The 20,682-nt window shown below is 41.1% G+C and overlaps 1 long non-coding RNA gene across 7 annotated transcripts; it reads right to left on the bottom strand.

Annotated features, from left to right (window-relative positions):
- Nucleotides 1-3,670: 3,670 nt before the first annotated feature.
- LOC126993884 (uncharacterized) lies at nt 3,671-20,264 on the bottom strand. Of its 7 annotated transcripts, none has more exons than XR_007748419.1 (7): nt 19,038-20,264; nt 18,272-18,392; nt 16,223-16,331; nt 14,498-14,622; nt 10,707-10,812; nt 9,094-9,196; nt 3,671-4,082 (listed from the first exon to the last, which is right to left on the bottom strand). It is a non-coding gene; the product is annotated as an uncharacterized LOC126993884 (long non-coding RNA). The 7 variants fall into 7 exon arrangements; XR_007748420.1 differs by having other exon boundaries at nt 10,707-10,799; nt 14,619-14,733; nt 19,038-20,251; XR_007748417.1 differs by lacking the exon at nt 14,498-14,622 and adding an exon at nt 14,623-14,733 and having other exon boundaries at nt 19,038-20,250.
- Nucleotides 20,265-20,682: the final 418 nt, after the last annotated feature.

Below are 20,682 nucleotides of genomic sequence, written 5' to 3'. Positions count from 1 at the left end.
ATTAAAGATAATGATGACTTTGCGCCAGTCTTGTGGGGTCTGCATTGACACTAACTTCATCATGAATTAGGCTGGTATACTCTTTCGCTTCTCACATCAGCTATTTCTAAAGGTCAAAGAGGGAATCAGTCAGGTTCCAGTGAGTGTTCTTTAGGTTCATGCTACTGAAGAAGGGTCAAACTAGCACCAGGGTCACAAAACTACCCCTGGAAATGTTCAAAACTCCCACGAAAGCCTTACCAAATCTGTGTTTTCAGGTTCATGATACAGAGGAAGGATCAGACTACCACCAGGGTCACACAACTACCCCTGGAAATAAACAAAACCCCCATGAAAGCCTTGCCAAATGTGTGTTTTTAGTTCATGGTAGAGAATAAGGATGAAACAACTATAGTATAACCATTTCAAATAGTCCTTTTGGGCGTTTGATTCAGATTCCCTTCCTCTCCTATGTTATCTATAGGTAACATATGAGAGGGAAAAATAGGTGTTGGGACTGTGTGGCAGAGCAGAGGGAGGAAAGGACCCAAGGAAGTCAATGCCCAAATGAACTATTTGAAATGGTTTGACTGTAGGCCCTTCCAGGCAGACGTCGCAACCCACGGTGGCATTAGGGACTGATATGTATGGGCATAGCTGGGCACGATAACATAAAACCTTATTCCCGATAACCGATAACTGATAATGAAAAACCTTATCGGTGATAATCGATATTCGTTAACTGGAGACACAAATATAGGCGATAACCGATAACTGATACCCGATATAAATCCACAATTCCGATACTAGCTAGCGATAAGTCCGATAGGTGAAAATGATACTATATTGGTATTTCAGATAGAAAAACATAGATGAATTCAAAATTTCATTATCTGTATTTTTGAAAACTGACAAAACCTGAAAACCACACGTTGACACGGACGGTAATACTAGAAACGCCTGAACCGGTGTTGTTATTTGGCGTCCCCACCGTCAAAAGCTGGCGCTTTTGTTTACAAACACTGGTCTCTCGTGAACTGCGCATGCTCAGACCAGCAAGCGTAGACCTGTACAGTCTCACAAAGCTTTTTAACCGTAATTAAAAGTTGCTGGAAGGCTGAATTGGACATACAGAACCACTACCACCATCCTCGCTGTTTCTAGAACGACACTCTGTACAAGTTGTATTTAGATGTACAGAGTGTCGTTTTAGAAACAGCGAGGATGGTGGTACTGTATGTCTGATTCTGCTTTCCAGCAACTCTTAATGTGTTAAAAAGCTTTGTGAGACTGTACAGTTCTACGCTTACTGGTCAGAGCATGTGCGGTTCATGAGAGACCAGTGTTTGTAAACAAAAGCACCAGCTTTTGACGATGGGACACCAAATAACACAACACAAGGTGCCTTCAATACCATGGCATGCTCACAAACGAATATGGAATATCAAATTTGAGGCAGTGAATAATCATTATTTGGGCAAAGCTAAATTATTTTTGTCTTTGATATATTGATTTTTGAGTAACAAAAAAATAACCGAGTATTTTAATGTTGATGATCTAAGTATGAAATATCTTCACCGAAGATATTTCATACCCCGAAGATTTTTCATACAACACCGGGCCACGCATGCGCAGTAGGAAGACATGTTTTTTTTCTGAGAGGCGGAAAAAGTAGCGATTATCGCTAGTTTGGTTACAAAAGTAACGAAGATACCGATATATATTTAAATAAGTAGCGGAAGGTCGATAACCCGATTTTGTTATCAGCGATAAAGTATCGCGATAACTCATCTTGATAACGCCCAGCTATGTGTATGGGACTGTGCATTGTGGTTCACTGAGGGTTTTCGTGACTCCCTACTATCACACCGACACTTTTCCCTCCCCTGTAAACCTGAATTTGCTTCATTGTGTTATCTTGGAATGGTGTGGTGTCGCTGGCAGACACAGATACCATGGAAAGAGCTTTTGCCCAGGGGAGAATCAAGGCGCACAGGTTTATCCATGGCCTTAAAAGATCTCCCTTGTAACCACCTTATTGTATGGCAGGTTGGACCAATCCTAAAGGACTCAGACGGCAGTGAACACATAAAACTCCAAACGTATGATGCAAGTGTTTTTGCCTAAACGAACAACACCGAGGATACTGAGACTATCGCTGGTCACACCAAAAAGGTTTAGGTCAAAGGCTCGGAGGCTCCACGTTCATTTCAGTCTGGGGATAAGTGGAAATTTTTTGGCCAGGGCAGTTTACTCAAAAAACAAGCATTTGACACGGCTTTCATAAGATTTCTGGTTACTTTCAGTGGTAGTTTTATGACCCTGGTGGTAGTTTGACCCTTCTTCTGTACCATGAACCTAAGTAACACACATTTGACATGGTTTTCATAGGAGTTTAGGGCATTTCCAGGGCTAATTTGAGGACCCTGGTGATAGTGTGACCCTTCTTCTGAACCGTGAACCTCAGAAACACACATTTGACATGGTTTTCGTAGGAGTTTAGGGCATTTCCAGGGCTAACTTAACGACCCTGGTGGTAGTGTGACCGTTTTTCTCTACCATGAACTTACAATAACACTCAGTAGAACTTCACTCATCTTCTCGGCCTTTGGAAACAGTTGATGAGAGGGGCGGAAACATCTATAAATACTGACCTAAGCTTGTATTGAGTTACGGTAGCCCCCTGTTAGTCAGTTAGCTAGTTAATTAGTTCATCCATTAGTTAATTAGTTTATCGAGTCATTAGTTAGTAAGCAGTCATAGCATGTAGTTAATCAATAAGTTAATTTATTAGTTAGTTTATTAGTTCATTCATTAGTTAATTAGTTTATTGAGTCATTAGTTAGTAAGCAGTCATCACACGTAGTTAATCAATTAGTTCATTCATTAGTTAGTTATATATAGGTGCGAGTGTGTGTGGAGGCAGTGCTGTGATTAATAATTACATAGGCCTGCACGTCACAGCAGAGGTCATAATAATCCACATAACAATAATCTTTCTGTATTATGTTCTCATCACTAATTTTCTTGTAATTTCATTGATTTTTTTTCCTCTCGTTAACAAGGGTCTTTATACTGTACCTTATGGGGTCGGCTGGGCTGTGGTGACTCTTCCCTCCTGCTGTTCATCCTTCCTCCCTTCTACCGCTGTTTCTGCCCCTTCCTCTCCCTCTTATCTTATTTTTTCCTCCTCCCTAATAGATATTCCTTCTCTCGTCTTCCTCAATATCTTTGTCTCTTCCCTTTTACTTCTCATTTCATATTTTCCTCCTCCTCACTTTCTCTCCTCTCTATACATATAATCGTTTCATGTCATAACCATCAATCCATTCCTCCTCAGTGTGTCCTGCCAAGAGGGATCAAATGACCAATTATTCAGTAAACTAAGGGTTAAGTTTCCCTCCCAGAACACATTTCAAGACTTCCGAACCTTGCTTATAATATATACAAGGTCCCTTATGCTCCTCTCGGCTGGACGCTGGGTAGTTTTGTAATATTGGCTTTGCTCTCAGATTTTGACGTCTTTTGTTAGATTTCTCCTTCGTTTTTGTGTACATGGATGTTTTCAGTTCAGTTTCATTTATTATTCTGTCCTCATTATTTCTACTTTTAGCCTCGGTTTGACTTCTGTTCCTCTCGGCTTTTGTGCTCACTTAGACCATCCCTTCATCATGGCTTTTGAATTCTCTGCTAATGTTGCCCTGTCTTTATTTAGTTATATTAATTGTTTTATATGCTTAATATATTTTCTGTTACATAGCTTGAATATTCCAGAAATTCATTTGAAATATGCCTCTTTTGGCCAGAAATAAGCAAAAAATTGGAAATTTTAACCTTAGATTTGTCCCTAAGTCAATTATACTTCAAAGCCTCTCCGGAGAAAGACTGCAAACTGTTCAGGTGTTTTATAATTTAAAAAATCTTAGGGTCTATGTTTGAGAGCAAAATCAAAACAGAGCACATTTCCTCCAAGACAAGGCCAATTCATCTTGACTTTCTCTCCCCCTCCAGAGCATGTGGTGTGTGCTGGGATGCCTTGCAGGAGATCACGCTGGGATACGAAGCCGCCCCTCAAGAGATGGAGTCCACTCAACCGCTCGATTCTGCCGAGAGAAAAGAATCGTTCAACTCTGAAGATTGCCACGGATTCTTATGTATTAGCTAGCGAGATGTGAACTTTCTATCTCGTGAAAATAAAGATCAGGGACGTATCTTGTGTTTTACTTTACAAATAACCATTGTGCTAAATCTCCGGACGCCCGAAGAAGTATAATGGACTTAGTACAGATTTTCAAGCTATTTTTACTGCTAGTTATGGCAAATTTTGTTCATTTTAAAGCCATTTTTCATATATTTTTTGGCTATAAACTGAATTTTTGTAATTTTGATCATTTTAAAATTTAAGCAAGGAAAAACTAATTTAAACCACAAAAAAAACATATTATAATATAAGTATAACAAACTAATACAAGAAAGAAACATTAGAAATATAAGCTTATGAGAGAGGAAGATGAAGAACTTATTAAGAGGAGAGAATGACAAGAGATTGCATACATAGGTCAAAATAGTTAAGCAACGGAAATGAAGGGAACACAAGAACATTAAACAAGACCTAAATCAGACGTCTATAAAAATAAGAGAACTCGAAAGATTGCATATACGTAACGAGGTCAAAAAAGTTCAAGAAAAAGCCATAGAAATGAAGGGAAATCATTACCTTACAAGACAAAGCCATAACACAACAGACAGACATCTAGAAAAAGACAACTCAAAATCAGAGAAAATCACAGAAACGAGAAGAAAGGTTACGAGAGAGAGGAGGAACAACAGACCCCTACAAATGTGTCACTCCCTGCTCATGTGAGACAAGCCATATGCACAAGAAACTGATTCCCCTGTTTCTGCGCTTTTCCCAGGCATTAGAATGAACTTAAATCCACCATAACGACTCAACTTCTTTAAATTTTAGTCTGATGAGGCCTGAATAGTTGGTCTATGCCAGGCAAGTGATATCTCAAGATGAACCCTCATGGCGCTTACCTCACTTCAGCAGGGAGGGAGCGACACAATTATATCAACAAGGGAGTCATAAAGGAACATGGTACAGAGATGAATATATGAGAGATTACTGTGAGATATATATACACCTTAGACAAGAGAGAGAAATATGGTCAGCAGGAGAGGGTGGAAAGACGAGAGCTTGCAGGCATATGAGAAAATAAAAGAACAATTATGTTGAAGAATATTTAAGATTACTATGAGATATATACACCTTAGACAGTAAGATGAACAGACAACATTACAAGCAGGAAAAACGAGAGCGCTTGCAGACATAATAGGAAGATAAAATAAAAGAATATGTATACAGAGATTAATATTTGAGGCATCCGGCAGAGAAGTGTCGTAAGAAACATAGACCCTTGTGTATAGTGTACGGAGTCACTTTTCCCTTGCACTTTACATCTTAACAGAGCTATTATGTTCTAGTTTGCATTGGGAAAGGCAGACAAAACCTCCCACAAAAAGAACAAGGAATGAATGCAAGGGAAAAGCACCCTTATATGGGGTGTACGGAGGGCTGGAAGTCCCGTAAACTGTCCTGGGAATGTTAACAAACTAATTTACGTAACAATAGGTCACTGTGCCTTACAGTTTCTCTTCCGGAAGCCTCGTATATATATATTAAAAGCTGTGGAGAAATGAAATCAGAGAAATAACTGGGATAATATAAATACAGAGAAAAGGATTTACATGAGAGGGATTTACGTACGAGAGGAAGAAAGACAGGTAGAGGGAGGTAAAATGGAGGAGACAAGAGGTGGAGAGAGAATGTGTGGAGGGAGGAAGGCTATGAGAGAAGGAAAAATTAAGGATTTGCATACAAAAGGAACAAAGGTAGGTAGAGAGAGGTAATATGGAGGAGACGATGAGGTGGAGAGATGGACATCTGGGAGGAGGAAAAATTAAAATGAGAGATAAATGCAGACACTGAGATAGAAGAGAAAGACGAGGAGGAGGAGGAGGAAGGAGAAGAATCTACAATCATCAAGAGAGGAGAAACCTGGAGGAAGATGAGAGGAGGAGGAAGAAGGAACGTCATAGAGGAGAGTCTACCAGTGTCAAGTGCTGGTTCATGGTACGTATTTGAGCTTTCCTTCCTAAGAGAGAAGACTTAAATGAATGGATAAGAACAGATAGAAAGGCACGGTACAACTGATATTTGGTCAGTGTTCTCGGACGGTTCCGCCTCACGTTAACTACTTTCAAAGGCCGTAAAGGAGATTAATCCATTCTAATGAGTGTTTTCCTAGGGTTTGTGGTACATTAGAAGGGTCACACTACCACCAGTCATAAAACTACCCCTGGAATGCCCACAACTAAGAAAGCCTTGCTAAATATGTGTGCTTTGGCGACAAAATGTTTAAAAATATGGCCCTCGGACACTTTGCTCCCTCACGTCAACTACTTGCAAAGGCCGAAACGAAGATCAGTCAGGTTCTAATGAGTGTTTTTTCGGTTCATGGTACAGTGCAAGGGTTAAACTACCACCAGGGCCCTGTTAAATTAATGTCTTTGGGACGGCTTTTTAAAGATTTTCTTTCTTTCTTTTTTTTTTGACATCTCAGCCTATAGCGCCAGTAGGCTTTCTTCAGGGTAGGCGCCTAGCTGGTGGTTGGCCCAAGCCTGTCATGGCGCAGGCAACTTTTTTTTTACAGTGCCGGCAGTTATGCTTGGCTCATGCTGCCCCCCGGAACTCATTCTTGATTCACTTGGACGGTTTCTTCTAGAGTCAGGGTTGATGGGTTGTCTTCAGGACAGCACGTGGGTAGTCTTAGGCCACTCAGCGGTGACTGAAAAATCCCAGGTAGTAGCGTGGGATTCAAATCAACGTTGTCCATGGAGTGGTGAATGCTGGCCCAGCACACTAATCACTCAGCCACCGCCTACCCTATGGCCCTCAAACAGTTCGGCCTCTCATTACAACTACTTTCAAAGACCAAAAAGAAGTTTAATCAGGTTCTAATGACTGTTTCTTTTAGATTCAGGATACATGGGAAGGGTTAAACTACCACCAGTCATTAAACTACCCCTGGAAATGTCCAAAAACTCCTACGAAAGCCCTGTTAAAGGTGTGTGCCAGGGGACTCCCTAAAGGGTGGATGAATGGTATTTTCTGGCTGCCAGGTGAAGGGCGAGTGATGTGTTGTTGCAGTCTGCCTAATCCTACGTAATTCTGCAGTCTGCGTGGGAATTTAAGGGTCAGCGTGACTCCCGGGCTGCCACACAACTCCTTCGTGACTCTCAGTGATGCTGTGACTGTAACAATGGCAGGAGGAGAGGTTTTTGTACCTTCCTCATCTGATTCTGCACCCGAGTGTCCACGGCCAGTGACCTCGACTCCTCATAAGCCTCATCCTCCTCCCAAAACAGCTTTCAGTGTGGGCACAATTGAGAGAGGGCTGAAAGTGATTTTTTTAAGCCTTGAAAGTGGTGATTTCATGGTACATCCCCGCCCTTTAGGGGTTAGGCCAGTATTTTTAAACAAATTAGAACCAAAGTACACCTATTTAAAAAGCCTCTTGTAGTAGGAGTTGCCTGGGAATTGAGCCCGGGCTCTCTTGGTTGTGAGCCGAGTGTGCTAACCACTGCACCACGAAGCCCCCGACGGTATTGTAACCCTGGTGATTGAGCTGGAAAACCACCCACGGGAACCCAGCTAACCTTCTCTGTGGCCTTGGGAAATGGTCGTAATGGGAGCCTGATACATAAAAATCTGGACCTTGATCCAAAAATAAATACGCACGCAGCAGTTTTTTTTTTTTTTATAGCAGTAATGCTAAAGTCTTAACATCAGTTTTAGCAAGGCAAGTTCATGTAAGGAGACTACATCCAGAGGTAAAAAAGGCCTTGAAAAATAGTTGTAATGGGAGCCAGACATGTATAAGAATATAGACCTTAACCAGAAAATCAAGCCAGGCAGTTGTTTTATCATAGAGCAGCAACGTGTTGACAGCAGTGTTAGGAAGGCAGGGCTATGTAAGGAGACTAGATTTAGAGGGAACAAAGGCACATGTAACCAAAGTATGCTCAGAAAGGCGCCAAGGAGCAAGGAGGCACCACTGGGAAGGTGAACTGAGACTATGCTATACATCTATACAACTGCCCTGACTGGTTCAGGCTGCATTGAGATTGACATGACAGTTGGTACGGAATGGATGACATTTAATTAGTATGTACGGTAGAGGCCAATATTATTAAATGTATCGGGTTTTCAAGGATGGTTCTCCAGTTCTCCAGAGATGTACTTCCTTCAGTCACGTGAGGTGAGTACAAGTGTCTGCCCCCCGCGTGCCTTTCCTTAAAGCTGTGGAAGGAATCAGGAAATACAGGAAATCCCCTATATACGAAAGGGTTAGGGACTGAAAAAACCTTTCGTTTATCGATTTTTCGTATATATCATTTCTCCCATAGATTGCTATAAATATAGGGTTAGGACCAGCGCCACCAAAAAAAGAAAAAAAAAAAAAAAAAAAAACTAAAAAGTAAAAAAAATTTATTACTACTATGATAATGAAACAAACGCATAAAAAATAAATAAACAATTTATTCCCATTTGTTATTCCTTGTTATAGAATAGAAATGCATTACATATATTCCCTAATACCCTCTAACTCGTCACATCACTTCACTTAACATTGCTACATGTTTACCCCAACAAGCGCGAGGCCAGTTCGACTCACGTGCAGCCCACATCACGCCAAACAGTACACAAGCTCACCTCCTCCCCTCCCCTCCCACCCTCCATCACGCTGGCTGGGATGGCTTTCGTGTCCGGATTCGAGGGTCAGATAAGGTCATAAAACTGAAACAATGAGCGCTAGTGAGAGAGGGGATTGACATGGACACTTGCTGCTAATCACACTGAGTGTGCGTGTGCGATTGTTGACCTGTTGGCGACGTGAGGCTATATAGACATCGGCACGAAAACATAAGAAACCGTCGTACTTTTCGTATATGCGAAGTATTTCTTTCTCTTACCGAAATTATTTCCTATTTTTTTTTTTATCATCCGATTTTTCGTATATAATTCAAAGAAAAATGAATCAGGCTTACCTTCTCCAATGAGGTACAGCGGGGACACAGAATTTCTTACTTGTGAGCAGAGTCTTCTTCTTCTTCTTCTTCTTCTTCCTCTTCTTTTTCTTCTTCACACATCCTGCAAGTCAGAGGAAGTTAGTAGTGGTAGTGGTATCAGAGCAATACTGGAATACTCTGGTGGTTCATTGAGATGTTGTTGAGGTTATACTGGGGTGTATTTGGGTAATATTGGGATAAATTTGGGAATAAGAGGTAATATTGGGGCACACTTGGGTAATATCAGAGTAATACTGGAATACTCTGGTGTTATGCTGGGTTCATTGAGATATTGTTGAGGTAATACTGAAGTGTATTTGGGTAATATTGGGATAAATTTGGGAATAAGAGGTAATATTGGGGCACACTAGGGTAATATCAGAGCAATACTGGAATACTCTGGTGTAATACTTGCTCCACTAGGATATTGGTGAGGTAATATTGCAGTATTTCAGGGTAATTTTGGAGCAATATTGAAGTAATATTTGGTCACCTTGGGGGTACTACTGAGCTACACTGCTGTAATATTGCATTCACTAGAGCATCACTGAGGTAATACTGGGACACCTTGAGGTAATTTTGAGGGTAATACTGGGTGCACTTTGGTATCAGAGGTAATATTGGGATGAAAATGGGGTAACAGGCATCCTAGAGGTAATATTGGGGTATTACTGGGGCACACTGGGGTAATATTTGGGTCCACTGAGGCATCATCCTTGAGGTAATATTGGGGTATTACTGGGGCACACTGGGGTAATATTTGGGTCCACTGTAATATTTGGGTCCACTGAGGCATCATCCTTCAGGTAATATTGGGGTATTACTGGGGCACACTGGGGTAATATTTGGGTCCACTGAGGCATCATCCTTCAGGTAATATTGGGGTATTACTGGGGCACACCAGGGTAATATTTGAGTGGTGTATTTCAGCAAGACACTCCACATATATTCATGACATTTTATTCATATTTCATCTCAATCTTTTTTTTTCTTTACATTTATTTTTCCTTCCCAGTTCTTCGGCCTCTCTCTCTCTCTCTCTCTCTCTCTCTCTCTCTCTCTCTCTCTCATTTTATCTCCAGTTTCCTTTCCAGTTGTTCTATCTCCACTGTGGAAGACGGTCACTGCTCTTCCCCTAAACCTGTCCACAGTGGTGTCCCTCTGTTCTATCACCCACTCTCTCTGTTGTTCGTTAATGATCTTTCTTCCCCAAAAAACTGTCCTAACCACCCCTCTGCTAATGCCTCCACTGTGCATTACTCAGCATGTTTTAGCAGACCCCAGACCCTCCCTATAGGCACTACAAGACCCTGGACTGAAGGCTGTGGAATGGTTAACCTCAGAACTTGCTCATCCATCTATTCTATCAAAGGGCAGGGAAGACAGACAGCCCCCCTCCTCTTCCTCCTTCCTCTCTTTAATCACACCCAGATTTATCCTTATTAACCCCCAGGCCCCTCTCACCCATACCTGTAAGCATCTACCCATCCATACAAGAGCCAGGAAGGAAGGAAGGAAGGAAGGAAGGAAGGAAGGAGGGAAGGAAGGAAGGAAGGAAGGAAGGAAGAAAAGACAAAATATTTAACACTCACCATTGGTTTGATGTCTGCCATATTACAAGTCCTTCCTCTTCTTCTTCCTCCTCTTCTCTCTCTGTGTGTTTTCTTCTTCTTCTTCTTCTTCTTCTTCTTCTTCTGCCTGTGTAAACAATTGAGATAGTAATAAATTCATGAAAAGAAAAAAAATAGCAAATAAAAAAGGAGAAAAAATTATATTGAAAGAAGAAAAATCAGATGAACACCTTTATGGATTTATTTTTATTTATTTTATTTATGTATTTTTGTGTTTGTTTGTTGGTTGGTTGGGAAGCACAAGCGACACAAGAGGGATTTTTTATTTAATTCAATTTGTTTACTTTTTTTTTATTCAGAGTCAAGCTTGAGAGAGAGAGAGAGAGAGAGAGAGAGAGAGAGAGAGAGAGAGAGAGAGAGAGAGAGAGAGAGAGAGATAATAAAGTGTTTAAAGTGTTTAACCCTTTGGCTGCGGTACTCGACTATAGTCGCCGGGAGTGATTACGCCAGGTTGCGAAAGTCGACTATAGTCACCATCGGTATAAAAATGTTTTCCATTTAGATTATTGATCTGTTTTCATCTAAAAGTACACACAGAAAGCCACAGGTCGATAGCTACAACTGTCTGCCGACGGCATAGGGAACAGTAAACAAACAATGCTACCGCTGATCAGCGCCCACGTGTGTGATGAAGTTCTTCTATCACATCTTCCTTGTATTTCTGCTCATAACAGAGGTAAGTTTTATCAATTATATTATTGCATTTGTGTCATAAACAATGCCTGATTGTTATATAAGCATATATGATGTAAACAAACGAAGATGTATTAGTGTGACCTTGAATAAAGACGTAAGGTTTTTAACTGGGCATTTAACTCTATGAAAAGGGCCATTTTACTAAAACAATATGTGCGCACACATAGATACTTATGTATAATGCATGTATACATGTCTAATTCTCTTTCTCACTCTCCTTCTCTCTCATTTTACAAAACCTAGGCTAGACAAGTCTCTTTTACATTGTAAGTCTCTTTTATATTATTTATGACCTAGGCTAGACTAGGCTGATTATAACTGTTGTCTCTTTCTTGCGTGCATGTTCCTTGGGCTAGACTAGGATGGTGATAACTATTGTCTCTTTGCATATATGTACGATGTCCTTTTTTATTACACATATACATATATTTGTTTTCAAGATTACCATGGAGTAAGCAAGGAAGAGGACTAAATTTCTCAAGACAGATGAAGAAATTCAAAGAACACTTGAAGAACTAAGAGCATCAGACAGTGAAAATGAAGATGAAATGTCTGAGGAAAAAACTGATGACTGGCTGGATGAGGCTGAGGATGACTTCAATGATAATAGTGTGGAGTTAGAAGAGGATGATACTGTTGCTCCCTCCACCAAGATTCCTTCAAGTAAGGAGCATGTAAACATGATTTGGCATAAAGTGTTACTTCAGAGAGCCCCACTGAATTACAGAACATGATATATTTCACAAATAATCATGGAAGGGGAGGTATTGAAAATCTTTCACCCTATCAATGTTTATAAAACTGTTTCCTGAAGAAATTTTTGAGCTATATTTTTCTATATTTGGTACATTGTTGCAATTTATATGTTTGATGAATTGAATTTTATAGGATATAATTTCAGAATATTTTTTTCAAGTAATAAATGCTGTGTGGTTAGAAATTTGTTTGATTTTCCGTCTTTCCTCCAAGGAAATTTTACATAAATGGTGCCAACTTTATATCAATAAAAAAAGGTTTTGCACTGAGTAAAGTGTCACAATATGGCAGCAACACCAATTTACAATCCTTTTCTTTAGTCTAAGTCCCCAAACAGTGAAGTGAATGAAGTATTTTACATTTCAGCAGGATATATTTCATCATTTTTTTTGCCAGTTTTGTAACAATTTTGGACTTTTTTCAAAACTTCACACATTTTCTAAGAAAAATAAATGTCATTTACGAAAAAGTTAAGGTCTTTTCTCGATGTAAAAATCATATAAAGCCAATTGGTTCATTTTCTTTTTTTTGAGGGTATATGACGCAACCTTGAAAAACCCAAAAATGCCCTATCGCAGCCAAAGGGTTAAAGTGAGAGAGAGAGAGAGTGTGTGTGTGTGCATGTGTGTATGGCCAAATTGTATCTCTTTACGAGTTGCCCTAAACATGCTTTCCCCTTTCATTTATCCCTTCCTCTCCTTCCCCTCCCATTCCTTTCCTCCTCTCCCCACTGGCCTTTCTCCCCTCCCTTCTCCACCAGAAACTCCTCCCAGTCTCCCAGTAATAGTAGTAGTAGTAGTAATAGTAGTAGTAGTAGTAGTAGTAGTAATAATAATAGTAGTAGTAGTAGTAGTAGTAGTAGTAGTAGTAGTAGTAGTAGTAGTAGTAGTAGTAATAGTAGTAGTAATAGTAGTAGTAGTAGTAGTAGTAGTAGTAGTAATAGTAGTAGTAGTAGTAGTAGTAGTAGTAATAGTAGTAGTAGTAGTAGTAATAATAGTAGTAGTAGTAGTAGTAGTAGTAGTAGTAGTAGTAGTAGTAGTAGTAGTAGTAGTAGTAGTAGTAGTAGTAGTAGTAATAGTAGTAGTAGTAGTAGTAGTAGTAGTAGTAGTAGTAGTAATAGTAGTAGTAGTAGTAGTAGTAGTAGTAGTAGTAGTAGTAGTAGTTGTGGGTTGAGGAATAGTCGGTTTATACACCCACATGACCCTATCACCAAAATCAAATGTCAGATTCTCTGCGTCTTTCATGGTACGCTGGGTCCTATTTTTTTTTTCAGTCAAAAGTGTAAAGGTAAAACAAGGAAACAATAATGAAAAAAGCCCACTAGGCACAACTCCTATAAAAGCATTCAGAGGAGTGGCCAAAAGAGAGGTCAATTTCAGGAGGAGAGGTGTCCTGATACTCTCCTCTTGAAAGAGTGCAAGTCGTACGCAGGAGGAAATACAGACGAAGGAAGATTGTTCCAGTTTACCAGCGCGAGGGATGAAAGAGTGAAGATGCTGCTTAAATCTTGCATAAGGGATCTGGACAGTATAGGGATGAAAGAGTGAAGATGCTGCTTAAATCATGCATAAGGGATTTTGTTATGATTGACGTTGAGATCTACCTTTAGTGTTTTGAGACACACACATTAAAGAATAAAGATGTCAATGAATTAATTTGTATCAGTAGAAGTTGGTGCCTTACAACACTGCATAGGGTTTGGATAGGAGAAAGTGAGGTCATTCTTTGTTGATTTATACCATAAGGTGCTGGCTGTCATGTGTTTGAAGATATACCCTTAACTTAACCTAACAAAACCCCAAACAGTTACTATAGTTCTTGACTCATAGAGAATTCATATATGCTTCCTTACTAATAAGACTTTCTATACAATGAAATGAGGTCATTCTTCATTGAATTATACTATATGGTGATAGCTATCCTGTGTTTGAAGATGCCCTAAACTTAACATAACCTAACAAAACCAAAACAAACACTATAGACTTTGACTCAGAAAATTCATATATGCTTCCTTGCTAAGGAAACTCTCTAAAACAAAGTGAGGTCATTCTTCGTTGATTTATACCATAAGGTGCTGGGTATCATGTGTCTGAAGATACCCTAAACTTAACCCAATATAGCCTAACAAAACCCCAAACAGTTACTATAGGTCTTGACTCGGAAAACTCATATATGCTTCCTTACTAATGAGACTTTCTATACGACAAAGTGAGGTCATTCTTTATGGATTCATACACTAAGTTCCCGCACATCCTGTGTTTTAAGGTACCCTAAACTTAACGTAACCTAACCAGTCCCACCTTAAGCTGAAGCTGTGGCAAAGTCTGGGCTGGAGTGAAGCAGGTGATGAGGAAGTTGTATCTGCCTGAAGCCCTATAGGAGAGCGTCTAGCTTCCCTCAATGCCCTGGGTCACCACACACCCACCTGCAAACCATGACAGTGATTGCAAGGAGTCCTGGCGGGGTATTCTCAGGCCAGGAAAACAACAGTGGGGGTACAGAAGACTCAACTGGCGGAGTGAGTGAGTGTTGGCAGCTGGAGGGAGAGAGGAGGAGATTGAGGCAGAGGGAAAACAGGAAATTCAGGAAACGCCAGGCACCGCTTACTGCAGGAATAGTAAGGCAATCTCTCTCTCTCTCTCTCTCTCTCTCTCTCTCTCTCTCTCTCTCTCTCTCTCTCTCTCTCTCTCTCTCTCTCTCTCTCTCTCTCTCTCTCTCTCTCTTTGTTATATTATTTTTTTCTATGATTAAAATCTCTCTCTCTCTCTCTCTCTCTCTCTCTCTCTCTCTCTCTCTCTCTCTCTCTCTCTCTTTTGTTATATTCTCTCTCTCTCTCTCTCTCTCTCTCTCTCTCTCTCTCTCTCTCTCTCTCTCTCTCTCTCTCTCTCTCTCTCTCTCTCTCTCATGGATCGCGAATTGGTTGAGCAACAGACAACAAAGAGTGGTGATTGACGGATTTAACTCAGAGTGGGCGCCGGTCACTAGTGGCGTCCTTCAGGGCTCGGTTCTTGGCCCAGTGCTCTTCATTATTTACATCAACGACGTGGATGTTGGACTCAATAATCGCATTAGTAAATTTGCAGACTACACAAAGATTGGTAACTCGGTTCTCACTGACGAAGACAGGCAAGGCCTCCAAGAGGATTTGCACAAAATTTCAGCTTGGTTGGATAGATGGGAGATGCCCTTTAACGTAGACAAGTGCCAGGTCCTTCAAGTTGGAACGAGGAATAAGAAGTTCGATTACGAAATGCGCGGCGTTAAACTCAAAAGCGTTCAATGCGTCAAGGACATGGGGGTTAAAATCGCGTCAAACCTCAAATTCTCACAGCAATGCATCGATGCAGCAAATAAAGCGAACAGAATGTTGGGCTTCATTAAAAGAAACTTTTTATTCAAGAATAAAGATGTAATACTTCCGCTCTACAATAGTTTAGTCAGACCCCACTTGGAATATGCGGTACAGTTTTGGTCTCCCCACCATGCAAAGGAAATTGCTAAATTAGGTGTTCAGCGTCGGGCAACGAAAATGATCCCTTCCTTGCGCAACAAATCCTACGAAGAAAGGCTTTCCACCCTTAACATGTTCTCTCTTGAGAAACGTCGCCTCCGAGGAAAACTGATCGAATGTTTTAAAATACTTAATGGTTTCATGAATGTAGACAGATCAACATTGTTTATGATCGATGACACTTTGCGCACGAGGAACAATGGCGTAAAACTCAGATGTAGACAAGTAAATTCAGACTGCACCAAATTTTTCTTCACCAACGTTGTAGTGCGAGAATGGAATAAGCTCCCACCATCAGTGGTCCAGTGTAACACTATTGACTCCTTTAAAAACAAGCTCGACCGTCACTTCCTACAACTTAATATCAACTAGAGTAGAAATGCAACCTTTTGGAGCCTTCTGATTAATGTAAAATCACTTAGGTTTAAGGACAGACCACCTAGTCTGGACCATGGGGTCTGTGTGGTCTGATTTTCTATGTAAATCTCTCTATCTCTCTCTAGCTGTGACCTACCCAGTCTTGGTTCTCCAGCTTGAAGGGTTTGCGTGTTAGGTTGTGTCCCATCTTGACCAAGATGTCTTGCAGACTGGGTTCACTGACTGGCTTGACGGCTTGACAAGTCCTGTGGAAAGGAGGGTTTGGGGGTCACTCATGCCTTGGAAAGATAAAGAATTTGGTGTTCTTAGGTCAATATTGTTATACATATTGATCTCCCGTTACAACTATTTCCCAGGGCCACAGAGATTATCAGGGTTTTCAAGGGTGTGTTTCTCCTCTCAAGATGCAGAAGTCATATGAAACTATCACTGGCATCACCAAACACTCCATGGAAAGCCCAGCAACTGCTATGACAGGCTTTTCAAACAGGTGAACTGAGGTGCCTATATGTTTAAGACAGACTTTGGCCCCCCGTGAATTTGTTGAGAGTAAAATTAAGCTTATAAATTCAGATTGCTTGCAAATGAATTAATATATGGATCAAATGAAGGAATCTTAGTACAGCTATAGGCCCTGTGTGGGGGACTGTACACACACACACACACACCGGAGCTTAGAGATCGGACTTATGAGGAAAGACTCAATAGCATGGGGCTCACAACCCTGGAGAGAAGAGAAAGAGGAGACCTGATAGCAGTGTACAGGGTGGCGAGCGGGGTGGACAGAGAGGACCTGTGTGTGTGGAGTGAGAGAGAAATGAGAGGACATGAAAAAAAGTTGAGGGCGACCACGTGTAGGCGAGATGTGAGAAAGTTTAGCTTCCTAAACTGAAGCATTGAGCTGTGGAATAGGCTGGAGGAGGAGGTGGTTTGTGCAAGAAACATTCATGATTTTAAGGAAAAGTTGGATAAGAGCCGATATGGAGACGGAACAATAAATCAAGCTGGACGGAAGTGACTAGTAGAGTCCCCCAAGGATCTGTGTTGGCTCCGATTATGTTTGCAATATACATAAGCGACATGACAGAAGGGGTGACAAGCTATATGAATATGTTTGCTGATGTTGCTAAAATAATGAGGAGGGTGGCTAATGAAGAGAAGTGATGGAGTTTGGTAGGAGCAGCAGACGGATATCGGGGAACTACTCTCTGAGTAATGAAAGAATCATGAAAAAAACAGAGGAAAAAGATCTGGGAGTGACAATAACAAACAGGTTACCCTTTGGAAAGCATATAAATCAGATAACTGGTGAAACATACAATCTTCTTAGAAACATAAAAGCAGCATTTCCATATCTAGATGAAGAAATGGTGAAGAAATTAATAACATCGATGATACGTCCAATATGCAGCGTTAGTGTGGTCACCTAGATTGAAGAAAGAAATTAGAAAGTTGGAAAGAATACAAAGAGCAGCGACTAAATTACCAGAAACTCTGAGAGAACATACTTATGAAGAAAGACTGGAGAAATTGGGACTAACAACACTGGAGAGAAGGAGAGAGAGAGGGGACCTAATAGCATTGTACAGGATACAAGAGAGATTGGAGAAATTGGACAGGGAAGACCTAGTGGTATATGATAGGAGTGTGACAAGAGGGAATAGTAAGTAATTGAAGAGCGACTGTAGGAGAGACATCAAGAAATACAGTTTTCCATACAGAAGCACAACAACATGGAACGGACTTGATGAGGAAACTGTGTGCAAAAACAATTCATGAATTTAAAGTCAAACTGGATAATAAGCATTATGGAGACGGGACAGCACGAGCCTAGTACGACTCTTTTCCTGTATTTCACAACTAGGTAAAGACAACTAGGTAAATACACACTTAGAAACTTATGTCAATGGAAACTGACACAGCTAGATAACCTAAGCCCCATTTCACTTCCCCCCCTCCTCCAAGCCCTGTTTCACTTCCCCCAGCTCCACTCTAAGCCCTGTCTCACTCAACCTCAGACACCCCTAAGCCTTGTAATAACTTCTCCAGGCCCTGTTTCACTCCCCCAGCTCTTCCCAAGCTCCCCTGTATGTTCTGTTTCACTCGACCTCAGACACCCCAAGCCCTGTTTCACTCCCCAAAGCCCTCCCTGTTTCAGTCACTCTGGGTAGCGTCATCTACTCACTTGGTGCCTCCGAGCAGGTGTTCATGGTGACGACAGCGGCACTCACACACTCAATGAAGAACACCTGTGAGTTCTGGTCCCCTGTTCCTGCTTGTCCATCTCCTGAGAGCCCTGCACCATCCTGGAAGGGGTAAAGGGGATGGTAACTGACTGATGGTGAGAATTATTAGGGTATAAGTAATGGTGAAGGAGGAAACAGAAGGAGAACCAGATTCTTAAACATTTTGACACCCAGACACACACACACACAATGACAAGGCTTTCATAGGAGTTGTGATTATTTCCAAGGGTAGTTTCTTAGCCCGGTAGCAGCGACGGGCCAAATGTGTGGCTTTACCGTGTGTAGCAGCGACAGGCCAAATTTTTCCCATGATATAAACTCTCAAAATTAGATGATGCATAAACTGATCACAAATGCGTTGATATATATTATGAAATGGTTTGTGTGAGTGATGATTTTTTCTCATTTTTCTTGCTTGGAGGGACCATTAACAAACATGATCCCCGCTGCTACCACCGGGTTAAGATCCATGCAGCAGAGCTTTTCCCACTGGGCTATCAGAATGGTGAGTCTGCATGTCTGTCTGTGTGTGTGTGTGTGTGTATGCTAATTCGTGTTCGTCAGTAAGAGCATGGCACTCCAGCAATTATATCTTTTTTTAGGACAAATTTTGACTAATATTATCCTTTTTGGTAGCCTGAACTTTTGGCCTAAGGAAAAGAAAATAACTGAACAGAGAACTGAAGCAAGCACTCCACCCCTTACCATGGTCCCCCTCATCCAGTGTGCTGTACTCCTCGCCCTCGGCCTTGCCCAGCGCCCATGGACACCTCCTCATGGCCGCCAGGGTCCACAAAGTCCAGCATCTGTGTGGCAAAGTCCAATTAGTATATCAGTGGGAGATTTAGCACCGGAGAGTACATCACCTTACCCTAGTGTTGGGTTTGCTAAGTATTATAAGGATTCTTTATTATTATTATTTCTTTATTCTGTAATATTTGTTTCGCAGAAATCACTTATTTTCAGAAGGGGAAAGGAAGAGGAGGCCGAGGGGATGCCCACAGAGTCCATGCCGTGAGGTGCTTGAGGTGGGGAGGAAGGGGGCTTGCAGGGGGAAAAGCCCTGGGGTGGGCAAGGCGACGCACCCCCAGCGTATGCACCCCAATGATTAATTGGCTGATTAGAGAGGGGGGAGGGGAACAAAAATCCTGATTTGATGTAACTAACTAACCTAACTATTCCTGAAGCCTATCATATTGCTATCCAGCCTATCCCAACCTGTCAAGAATTTAATCTAACCAAACAATCTATCCCAACCCAACCTGACTTGACTAAGGCCGGGTGCCCACTATCCCATTTTGATGGTGGCCGTAAACGTTAATGACGGCAAAATGGCTTGACAGAAGTGGCAGCTGGAGAGCTTGGCTCCGTCATGGCTCTTATTGACAACCAAAGCCTGGACCACATGGACCACAGCGACTCCTTGATTGGCGCCTTTGTACCAGCTGCTGGGTCAGCAGACAGGCCAGCTGCTAGGAGGAGGACAAGGTTCTGGACATGCCAACAATTATATTTCAAGCCTTAAAATTATTGTTAATTAAATGTTACAGGCAACACAACCAGAGGTGGGCATTCCGCTAAGAAGGTCCGCTAATCGCTAATCCACTAATTAGTGAGCTAAAAAAAATGTTAGCGGATTAAAAAATTTAGCGGATTAGTGTTACTTTCAGTACTTTCAACAGTATATTTCACACACACACACACACACACACACACACACACATTATAATTAGTCTATTAATTTATTCTATGAAAATAAAACTTAAAACTTTGTACATAAGTTAGTTTTACTATTCATTGGAAATTATGTTTTTTCAGATTTAACAAAAAAAAAGTTAGCAGACTCTTGGGGACTTTACAAGCAAAAAAAATAAATAAATAAATAGCATTAGTGGACCAGCAAATACACATGTTTGGCCACAGTCTCCCCAGCACCAGTGGGTTAGTTTACACCTGGGTGTTGTATATGTGTTGTTGTCACACTTATGGTTCTCAACAAAAATTATTCATCACCACATGTAAATAGCATATATTGAAATTATATTTAAATAATAAGTATACTGAACCTTAACTATATATTATTCTGTATCAAGTACAGTAGACCATGGACATAAAGGACTCAAGGTGGGTAACTTAGTCCGTTGATTTTGAAAGTCCATTACAGGCGGCAGAAATTTAAAAATACTTATAATAGCTGTGAACCTAAAAAATGTAGGAATATAGTTTTTTTTATTGTATATGGTGTGTGCACTTTGTCTGTATAGCTGCACAGCACACCTACCTGGCAAGGCTGCTGGCATTAACATGCAGTGCGGGACGGGGCGGGGTGGGTCACTACGCGGGCCAGTGG

The sequence above is a fragment of the Eriocheir sinensis genome, unplaced genomic scaffold, assembly GCF_024679095.1.
Source record: "Eriocheir sinensis breed Jianghai 21 unplaced genomic scaffold, ASM2467909v1 Scaffold695, whole genome shotgun sequence".
NCBI classification, from domain to species: domain Eukaryota; kingdom Metazoa; phylum Arthropoda; class Malacostraca; order Decapoda; family Varunidae; genus Eriocheir; species Eriocheir sinensis.
This window is presented reverse-complemented; position numbering and strand designations above follow the sequence as displayed.